Consider the following 11,350-nt stretch of genomic DNA (forward strand, 5'->3'; position numbering starts at 1 on the left):
GTGATTAGGTAACATGGAGCACCCACTTATGTGGTGGGTCGGCTCCCATGGAGCCTCCAGTGTCCAAAGGACAGAGGACAGAGGGAAAGGGCGACTCTGAAGGCAAACTCTGTCTTCCTCACTATTTTGTCCATGGCTAACTCTGGCCACTTCCTATACATTTATTGAACTGCAGTTCTTTAAAGTTGGCTTGTCAGCAAGAATTCAAGTGTCATCTATTGAATTTCAGCAGAGCTCAACTGCCCTGACGTGCACAGTTTATTTAGGTTGCCTTTACCCTTCTCTCTCTTTTCATTTTTAGCCGAAGCATTGTCAGAAAAGAAACATCACTGATAAAACCGAGAGTTCTATTTGCCTTAAAATTTTCCCTTCAAGGCATAGATATAGGTATGCACTCAGTGGCTGCTAAAAATATGATACTGTGCCCAATTTGTGGAGTGTAGGGGGGTAAATCCTGGTTACCATATTTCTGTGGTGAATGTAAAATGCTGGAGTGGTGTGAAACACATTGTCGTGGAAATTGCTCTCTGGCCTCTGATGACTTGGATGGAAATCGAGACGAGACTGTAAGGTTTATTTTTATTTTTTTTTATTTTTTATTTTTTTATTTTTTTAAATTTATTTTTTATTGGTGTTCAATTTACTAACATACAGAATAACCCCCAGTGCCCGTCACCCATTCACTCTCACCCCCCGCCCTCCTCCCCTTCTACCACCCCTAGTTCATTTCCCAGAGTTAGCAGTCTTTACATTCTGTCTCCCTTTCTGATATTTCCCACACATTTCTTCTCCTTTCCCTTCTATTCCCTTTCACTATTATTTATATTCCCCACATGAATGAGAACATATAATGTTTGTCCTTCTCCGATTGACTTACTTCTGTAAGGTTTAATAACAGCATGGTTACAACTGTAGTTTAAACCCATAAACCACAAATGCATGTCTGACCGGAAATAAAAAGGATCTGAGTGTTACATCCTCCTAAGTGGACTCTTCCATAGGGTAATGTCGGAGAAGAGTCTAGCCCGGAGTGCTTAACTTTGCAATTCAAAAGAGTTGTGACTTAGCTTCCCTTATATAACATGGGCAGCTTTTCATTATGTTTATTTGATGCAGTGTTATTGAGGCAATATTTCATATGAATAATTCATTCCTACTCCAACTTTATCTAACAAAGTCAAAAGCAGAATCCTAAATTTCAAAACAGATCAAAGAGTTCCTTAAATAAATTGAAAAGGCCTTGAGTTGCCTGCCTTCTGAATCTCCCTGTCTGGTCTATGCATTAAACAAGCACTTACTATGGGCAGTTGGATACTGAGGTTATTAAATGTTCACAGCTCTCCCTGCATTTTCTTCAGCGAAGATGAATTTTAGTGCCCCAGTTTTGCACTGTTTCCTCTTGTTCTTATCCAGAAATTGAGTAGTATGAGAGCAAATCAGATTCAAGTAATTTTTTACATATTTTTAACTTTGGTTTGTGTGTGCCTGACTTTCTAAGGCTGCCTCGGCCCTGATTGCCTTCTGTTCCACTGGGCAGTCTGATGAACACAGCGGGCAGGCCGTGGTGAATAAAATAGAGCAATTACATTTCGATGCTCAAGACCGCCAGCTGCCTGAGGACGATTCACCACAGCCTCCCCATTGTGGTTATCCTCCTTTCAGATCTTACCAAGTCATGCAAGAAAGTCGCCTTTCAAAATGATTGACATCCAAAGAATTGCCCTGGCTTTATCCAACCACAGGAGCTGCAAACAAGAGTGAACAGTCAGAAAGAAAAATTAAACATGGAAGAAAAAAAGAAAAGTATTCAGAATCACTGAATCATACCTAAGCACACTTAAAAAAAAAAAAAAAAGAGTGTTAGGTCAATAGGAGAAAAATAAAAATAACTGAAAGATCTCTTAAAACCATCAAAATAGCTCGCTTCATAAATGACTATGTTAGAAAGGGCCTCAGAGGCAGTAATTTAGCTGTCTTCTTATTACCTCCAAAAGGCTGCGGCAGGTGGGCATTTGGGGAAAGAGTGTGGTAGAGACAAAGGAGTACAAGGAACACAGGAGTCAGAAGGCTCCTCAAATCCTGGCTCAGCCACTTCCTAGTTCACGGGCTTCAGGCAACTGGCTACACATTTCCGGAGCTGTAACAGAGAAATAATGCTACCTGCTTTAGGAGATGGTGCTGGAAGACTTTAAAGATGTTTATGTTTGTGAAGTATCTGGAACATAGGAGCAAGTGGTAACTCTCAATAAGAATTTACTCTTCAGGTTTACAGGAAGATATCCCCCTCAGGTTGTCTATTCACTGACCAGTACTACATGTTGCAGAGGAAGGGATACACCTGCTCCAGACATATGCTCTGGATCAGGTGATCTCTGGAGCGGACCTTGTTTAGGCGCCCACCCCCGCCTCCGATGGGCAGAGCCTGCTACCATGACGGTGCCTGCCTATGCCTTCTCCTCGTTTCCCGTCATCGTTGAGAGCTAAGCCTCCCTGAAAGTGGCCTGGCCCTTCTCAGAAGGAGCTTCCACCTTGATAAAAGAGCAGGGAACATGAGAAAGCCCTTTTCCAACTCTCTAACTTTTCTGTCATGTCAGAATAGTCTTCAAGCTGCTGCAGCCCTCTTAAATCTCAAGGAAAACGGCTAAAACTAGACTCTGGCCTTGCTCACTAGCTTTACAGAGCCGCTGAACTAGGCCAGAGATGACCTAGCTCCTTGTCACATGAGATAATGAAGTGCTTTTAGCATTTAAGCTCCTCTCATTATTTATAACTGAACAGTACAGCTCTTGTTTTCTCGTCTTCCCCCCAGCGCACTGAGAAACTCTTTCCATTTTGTGCTTGAGCAGTTGAGCAGGAATACGGAGATGTTATTCAACATAGGTTCATCTTTATGACTAGCACTCATCAATTTTCAGAGACAGTGAGTAACTCAACAAATGTCACAGAACTGAGATAATAGCAGCAAAATATTAAGCCCAGATGTGCCTGCCCCAAAGGCCAGTCTTTTCAGAACACGATTGTTGCTACACATGTATTTGTTAGCCGGTCCAATAAGAGATATTTTAAGTAGGTAATGTTCCTTTTTCTTTTCTATTCCTCCTTTCCATTTATATTTTGAGCTGCATAATCTCACAACTCCCAAATTGAAGTCCCTAAACAAACTCATGTTCTGAAACTTCGCTTTTTCCTCCTTCCTATCAAAATTTGCCTGATCTGGGTTTCATTCCCTCAGGAAGTCAATGTGCTTTATAAGGTTAAAGCTAGATTATCAGTTAAGCAATTTCCTTTTAATGGGAACCTGAGTTGGCGAATGCCTTCAGTGGATGTTTTCAATGCCCTAGTAGACCCAAAGGTGAGGTTATCCTTTCATATCGCAGGGTCGGACAGCTTCCTCATGCACAATAAAAGTTAACCGGGAAGGGGGGAGGTCCAAGATGGGGGACACCTAGGTGCCTCGTCGGTTAAGTGTCCAATTCTTGATATTGGCTCAGGTCATGATTTCAGGATCATGAGATGGAGCCCCAAGTGTGGAGCCTGCTTAAGGTTCTCTCTCTCTCTCTCTCTGTCTCTCTCTCTACCTCTACCTCTACCTCTACCTCTCCCTCTGTCTTTCATTCCCCTGCTCTCTCTCTCTAAAAAGAAAAAAACAAAAATAACAAAAAAGTTAAATGGGGCACAGAGCATGATTAGAATTCATTTATTCTTACACGAGTATTTATTAAGCATCTCACTTACCATGCCAACAGTATTCCAGGTGCTAGGGATATAGCACTAAGCAAAACAAACAAATTCCCTCCTTTTATGAAATTTAAATTCTAGCTGGAGAGAGATCATTAAAAAATAAATATGTACTATTTTAAGTGGTAAAAAATGCTATAAAGACAAATAAATAAAGCTGACTAACAAGGATAGATTGGTGGAGGTAGACTGTTTCATTAAGAGTGATCAAGACACGTTATATAAAGGAAAAGATGTAAGGGTTAACAATATGACAATATAGAAGTCATGGGAAAGTAAAATGGGAGAGAAAAGTTGGAGGAAACCATAAAAAAGCTAATACCTTCTTTTTACAAAGTAGAAAATCAAGAAATACTGTTAAAAGTTAATTGAACAAAAAAGAGGAAATTGATGCTGTTATTGAAAGTTACAAAGATGATCAGTAGAAACACTAAAAACCCTGGAGGAGAAAAAGCAGGAGAAGGAATAGTATAAGTGAGCTAAATTCCTCATTTTTTATTTCTAGGAGTCAATAGAAACCGCTTAATTGGGGAAATAGGCTTTATCTCACATGCTAACTTTCACTGATCAGTGGTGCTGCCTGAGGCTCTCCTGAGTAGGACTCCACACACAAGACCCAGCTCTTTGAGAAAGTGTGCTGTGATCGATTAATTAGTCCCATCTGCCATGGGTGCAGAAAGGATCAATGACAGCACATAGGCCACTTGGAGCCTCCCTGATGGGTCACCTGGCAATGAGATGGCTGAGGGGAAGGAGAAAGTGACAGTAGCTGTGACAAGTTACAGCAGGATAGAGAGAGAGAAACCGGATGGTGGGGGGCTAGTGATACGATGGATTCCTATGTCAGACTTCTGGTTTGGATTGACAGCATTCTGAAACATACAAAGGAGATAATCTATAGAGAAAGCTAACAAAAAAGAATTAACTTCGCAGCTCTAAGGTTAAGAGTTGAGTGTGTTAGGTTTCAAATCCTGCCTTTCCCAAGCCTTAGCAAAGAATTTAAGCCACAGAGTTTCTAAGATGTATGCCTTCTTTGGCTGGAGTGTATCCAGTGACTCATTTAAAGTCAGTGAAATGTATTTTGGGTATTGGAAATCTTCAGTGGAGAAAACTTACCGTTGGTCCAATAAAGCCCTCCCTGCTGTACCAATTACCTAAACAGAGGAAGCCGAGATACCAGGGTCCCAGCTGTACCATCATGCCAAATCCTGGGAACACAAACAAAGCTTGAAATCTTGTGTCTAATTAAATCATGTGGAGTCTGGTGACTTTGCTAGACCCCCGCTCAGCAGAAAACCATGTGAAACTCTGAGCAGGCTCCCCTGGTGGCTAATGTCTCTAATAAAGACACCACCTCCAGCCTGTGTCTGTGCTCCCCAGGACTAGCACCAAATGAAGAGGATGGGAACACTCATGGTTATCAGAAGGGCACAGAGAGCCACCTGCTCATCAAATGGAGGAGCTGTGAAGTTCCTTGTTCCTTTGACACTCTGAGTCCTTCTCCACCTTTGTGAGAAGCAGCAAGCCAGTGAGGTGACGCTTGCAAAGAACCCTACACTAGAGTTCTCATTCACACCCCAGCTCTGATGCCTTTATTAACTCATTTAACCAATATTCTGCTCAACTCTGTGCAGAATGATAGATGACCCGGATGCTTCCATTCCAGTACCCCAAGTTCTCCCAGGATGGATAGCAGGGCATCTCGCTCTACACAGTTAACTTCAGCAAGCATGGATTGCTTCACGTGTGAAGGCTGAGGGTTCCATTGCCCATATGGAATGATTAGAGGAGCCCTGTCCCCAAGCATGCCTCCCACTTGGTCCAGGAGCCCTAAACGTAGACTCATCTCTTTAGATTCCTCGTTAAATACCCCTATAGAAATGGCCTGGCACAGTTATCAGCCATTAACACCTTAGCATGATGTTTCCAGATGACAGCCACGAATGTGCTGAGGGTTGTGCTAGATGCCTTAAACAGAGTCTACCTATAACCTGAAAACATTCTAGCAGGGTCTTACCATCCAACACACACACACACACACACACACACACACACATCTTTTTTTTTTTAGATTGAGAGAGTCTACGGCCATACCACCCTGAATGCACCAGATCTTGTCTGATCTCCTAAAGCTAAGCAGGGTCGGGCCTGGTTAGTACTTGGATGGGAGACCACCTGGGAATCCCGGGTGCTGTAGGCTTTAGATTGAGAGAGAGAGAGAGAGCAGAGAGAGAGGCAGACAGCAAGAGAGAGAGAATCCTAAGCAGTATCCATGCTGAGCACAGAGCCTGACATAGGGCTCAATCTTATAATCTTGAGATCATGATCTGTGCTGAAATTAAGCATTGGACCCTTAACCAACTGAGCCACCCAGGTCCCCCAACACACACACTTTTAGAGAATCTACTATGAAAAAAAAAATAGAATCTACTATGTACAGAGCATTGTGCTCACATGGTGGATGGTTTTACATATAGTAGATAAAGGTAAATTTTATATGGCCCTGAGTACCATCTTGTAGGAGTGATAAATACATACATAAACAAATATATTACAGTGTTACAATTAATTTATTGCCATGATATGACATTGTACATTTGCCATGACAAATGTACAATGTATTATGTTTGGGATTTAGATGTGCTAAAGAAACCAAGCTAGGACCTAGTCATTCATTAACACATACTTATTGAGCATGAATAGACCCATTCATAGGAGAGGCCACACAAAATCAGACTTTAATGTAAGAACAAAACAGTATATAGAGGATATGTATGCAAGTTAGGATTAAAGAAGTAGAATATGAAGAGAATCATAAGAAATTCTGTTCAGGATAGGATGCAAAAAAGTGGGAAATGGGATATAAAATTAGAAAGATCAAGAGGGGTCAGTAAGATCATGGGAGGTTTTGTATATTATGCTAGAGAGTTGAGACCTTATTTTAGTCAATAGGGAACTATAAATTACTATACTCAAGAATCTGCTTTGTAAGAATTAACCTGGCAACAATGTGTGGAAGCATTTAAACTAAAGACAAGGCAGGAGGCAGTGAAGAAGTTCCTGAGTGCTCTAAGTAAAAAGGAGTAAGGTCATGAGCTGGAAAATTTGACAGTAGAAACAGAGAGGAGAAGAAATACTGAAACAAATTATTGTTTCTGAAATAGGTCACATGAGCTCCTTAGGCCAAGTCCTGAGTCATAGCCCTACCAAGTAGACCACACAGCTCCTAACACAGGGTAGGCACAGGGTAAAGGCCAGGGGTGGATAAATGGATAGATGGCTGAGAGGGAGGAATTAAAGATGGTTAATGTTTGGGGCTACATATCGAGCAACCTCTTTGGAACAGGTTTGAGAACATGAACTATGACGAATCCATGTGTGACTGAGGGAGATGGGGAATTAGAAACTATCTGGATCATGGGACTTGGGGACAGCCGGAGGGGCCTGGCAAGAAGGCAGATGGCAGGAAAGGAGAACAACAAGGGGCTGATTCTAGGCTGCCTCTGGAAATAGACCATGCAGACAAAATACTCTATGGCTTGGAGGGAGAGGGGGGGTGGACCCCTTCAAAGACCAGTAAGTGAAGAGGAGGCTGATAAGCACTGCATCAGGACAAGTCCTGCAGTGAGACACCGGTCACAAAGACAATCATAAATTCCAACAGGCATGTACAGGAATTCCCATTTTGCCACTCAACCAACCACTCAAGAGGGTTACGTTATTAGAGATTTCTAGGTCTAGGTTTGTTCGTCAATAAATAGTGATAATCTTATCAAATAGGGTTATCCAGGGGATGGAAGAGATGGCAGCTGTCCACCAAAAACTCTCACTCCCCCAAAACTTTGTAGAGTATGAGTTGTTACTGAGAGGAAACTGTCCGGCTAGGCGCTGCACTTCCCCTTGTGGTCAAGTATTTCATGTTTTGGACAATGGAATGTGAGCAGAAATGACACATGCCTCTCATGGCCAGGATTTTTTTAAGGGGCAAGTAAATCTTCTCTACTTACTTTTCCCCAACTGCCTACTGGGTGCAGATGATCTTGAGATCCTAGAGAATGTGGATCAGCACCATGGACAAGGCCTTGGCGGCCAGCCCTTGCATAAAGGAACGCTGTCCTGGGATCAGAGCTCTGGCATTGGAGGGCTGGCTGTGTGGACAAGACTTAAGCCTCTTTGGTGTTGAACCACTGCAAGTCTGTGGTTTATTTGCTACGGCAGGTGGCCTCGTGCCCACAAATGCAGTAAGGATTACAAGATAAGTAACAGAAAAAAGTGTGTAACCTTTGAGCTACTCATGGTAAGTACTCAATACAAAGTAGCCAGGAAAAAAGGAAGAAGAGGACAAAGAAGAAAAAGAAGGAGGAGGATGAGGAGGGGAAGAAGAATAGGGGGAGAATGAGGAGGAATAGGAAGGGAAAAAAAGAAAGAACTTGTGGTGATGAGCAGAGAGAGTGGCTTGCCCTGAGAGAGCTGCTCCAGGCAGTACTGAGTCTGGTGGCTCTTCCTGTCTATTTGGACACTGAAGCACAGGTCTTAACCTAGTAGAAGTGAAGATAGCTTTCAGAATCTGAAGAGAGGAACACTTTCATAGGAATGAATGAATGAATGAATGAATGGCAGTTTGTGGGCCTCCTGAGCCCTTTATTTGTACAACTCACACACACACACACACACACACACACACAGGCTCCCTCTAATCTCCACCCCGACATATAAATGCTCACCCATCTCCCCCACCCTAAGCCATGGTAAGAACTCTTTGCTTGGAATTCGAAGCTGCTGACAACCTCCTGGCTGTCTCCTGGCTCTAGGGCCCACCTGCCAGGCCTCTTCTCTGCAAGAGGCAGAATGACGTCATCTTGAAAGATGTCCAATCCCCCAAACCTAAGAATATGTTACCTTACCTGGCAAAAAGGATTCTGCTGATCAATTAAGTTAAGGATCTTAAAATGTAAAGATTATCCTCGACTATCCAGGTGAGGCCAACGGAATCACAAGGCTGCCTAAAAATGAAAGAGGAAAGCAAGAAGTTCAGAGTGACAGAGAAGATGTAACAAAGGAAGCAAGGTGACAGAATCAGAAAGAGACTTGAAGATGCGCTTACGCTGGCTTTGAAGATGGAGGAAGGAGACCGTAGGCAAGGAACACAGGTAGCCTACAGAAGCTAGGAAAGGCAAGGAAACAGACGCTCTCCCCTGGAGCCTCCGGAAGGAACCAGCCTGCCCACCGCCTGACTTCAGCCCCATGAGACAGACCCAGGGCTTCTGACCTCCAGAAACAGAAGACAACCCATACGTGCTGTTTGAAGCCACTATGCTTGTAATGATTTGTTACAGCAGCGATAGGAAACTAATACACCTCTAAGGAGCCAGCCCTGAGGCCTGACTGCTGGGCTCCTCCCTGCCTGGCTTGCTACACTGGCCACACCGAGATAAGAAGCCACTCTGGGTTTACAAGCCTTAATCCCTAGAGCAGAGGAACAAGTCCTCATAGTGCTGTGCAGCCTCTTCACCGCACAGCTGTCCAACTCTGTGATCCAGCCGTTATCCATCATGGGCCAAACCAACCTTGACGGTGCTCCAGATAACACCAGCTCTATTAACTGGGAAATAACTTCTCAGCAACCTAAAAGATTTCAGTCATCAGATTACTAATCCATTACTGGGAAGGCTTGACGTTTTTTCTTAAGTTCTTCACTGGGTAGCCAATTAAGCAGAGGGCATCTTAAGATAACTATGTTTTAAGATAACTATGAAACATCTACATCCTCTAGATTTGTTTTATGTGCTAAACAATGTAATGAAGGAGTTTCCAAATTCACTCCACACGTTAACAGATGGTAATGAGCACATAATGGCATCTGGACCCACATAATGCACCCCCTGAAGTGGAACAAGGCCCTCCCCATCCCCCTTCCACTGCTGACACAGGAGTGGCAAGGTAGGGGGTGATCATAAGCTGAATTTCATCACCCTCAACACTCACATGTTGAATCACTAGTACCTCAGAATGCAGTTTGGAGACAGTGTCTTTAAAGAGATAATCAGGTTAGAATGGGGTCAGTGGGGTAGGTCTAATCCAATATAACTGGTGTCCTTTTAAGAAGAGGAAATTAGGACACAGACATGCACAGAGGGAAGACCATCTGAACCCGGAGGGAGAAGGTGGCCATGCCCAAGCCGAGGAGAGCGACCTCAGAAGAAACCAAACCTGCCAACTCCTTGATGTCGGACTTGCAGCCTCCAGAACTGTGAGAAAGTACATTTCTGTTGTGTAAACCACCTACCTGTGGTAGCTGGTCAGGGCAGCCAGAGCAAGCTAGTACAGGGGATTGTCTCTAGCAGCACCCTCGAAATTGCACTAAAGATTTCTCCCCTCAGCAAATAGGCAGAAATAATGTACCATGATCCTGTTTCCAATATGTTCAACTCTTCTATAAAAGTAGCAGATTGGTGTCTTATATTCTGTTCATTGCCACCAACTAATTAGGTGGAAAGGGCTACCATTCCTCCAGTGGCAGCCGAGCAGCAGGCCCTGGGACAGCCCCTTTACCTCATTTAGTCCTCGGAGAGCCATTGTCATTCCTTTAAAAACAAACACGCAGACACGCCGGTGAGGCAACCAAGCCTCCAAGCAGTTAATTAACCTGCCTGCGGCCACGTGGACGCTACTTTGTGAAACTGACTCCTAGGTCTACGGGGCCTCCAGCTCGCGGGTTTTCCCAGAATTTTGCACGACGTCCTCCGTGCACCTTATCTTTGCCTTGACAGGGGCCGAGGCCCTGAGGCGGTCTGCAGATGAATAGAGGCCCCATTCCCTCTCCTTCCAGCTCAAGAGCTACTTCTAGGGAGCGGGTGCAGAGTAGTGAGAGGATTCGAAAAGCAAAAAAGCATCCTTTTTTATGTGTACAAAGGAAACAAAACTCCGGCTGCCGGTGGAGGGGGTAGCGCGTCCCCCCCCCCCCCCCCGGAACGGCGGAGGCGCTGCTGCCCCGCGTGTGGTGCTCGGGCTGTGGGGTCCCCACGCGCCGCCGCAGCGCGCTCCGCAGCTCACCGAGTCCTGAGAGACCCTGAGAAATGGGTTTTATGGCGCCCATCTCCTTGGAGACCTTAAGTAACAGCCCAAAATGTATGGTACAGAGATCACAGGGTTTATCACTTTAGTCGCAGCCTGGTGTTCCGCAATTTATAGTTTTCCTGATAAATTGGGATCCACTCAGGGGAGGGGCAAGAAGGCGGAAGAGTAGGGTCCCCAGGTCACCTGTTCCCACCAAATTACCTAGAAAACCTTCAAATCAACCTGAAAATCTACGAATTCGGCCTGAGATTTAAACTGAGACCAGCTGGAATGCTACAGGGAGAAGAGTTCGCGCTTCTATCAAGGTAGGAAGACGGGGAAAAAGAAATAAAGACACAAAAGGCCTCCAAGGGGGAGGGGCCCCGCGAGGAGCCGGGCTGAGGCTGGGGCGAGTGTCCCCAGGACAGGAGAGCCCCGTCCCGGAGGAGCAGGAGCTGCACCAACCTTCCCGGGCAGAAAGGGGCTCGCGGGGAGTTGGAGCAGGACCCAGGAGGGCGGGGATGCCCTCGGGCTCCCTGGGACAGTAACAGGGACC

At 44.7% G+C, this 11,350-nt stretch overlaps 1 long non-coding RNA gene and 1 other non-coding gene across 2 annotated transcripts; one reads left to right on the forward strand and one right to left on the reverse strand.

Moving 5' to 3' along the window:
* Positions 1 to 767: 767 nt before the first annotated feature.
* Positions 768 to 10,403, reverse strand: LOC119869380. Its single transcript, XR_005369977.1, has 3 exons — positions 10,291 to 10,403; positions 1,986 to 2,137; positions 768 to 1,745 (listed from the first exon to the last, which is right to left on the reverse strand). It is a non-coding gene; the product is annotated as an uncharacterized LOC119869380 (long non-coding RNA).
* LOC119869419 lies at positions 5,819 to 5,938 on the forward strand. Its single transcript, XR_005370992.1, has one exon. It is a non-coding gene; the product is annotated as a 5S ribosomal RNA (ribosomal RNA).
* Positions 10,404 to 11,350: the final 947 nt, after the last annotated feature.

The sequence above is a fragment of the Canis lupus genome, chromosome 15 (assembly GCF_011100685.1).
Source record: "Canis lupus familiaris isolate Mischka breed German Shepherd chromosome 15, alternate assembly UU_Cfam_GSD_1.0, whole genome shotgun sequence".
NCBI lineage: Eukaryota > Metazoa > Chordata > Mammalia > Carnivora > Canidae > Canis > Canis lupus.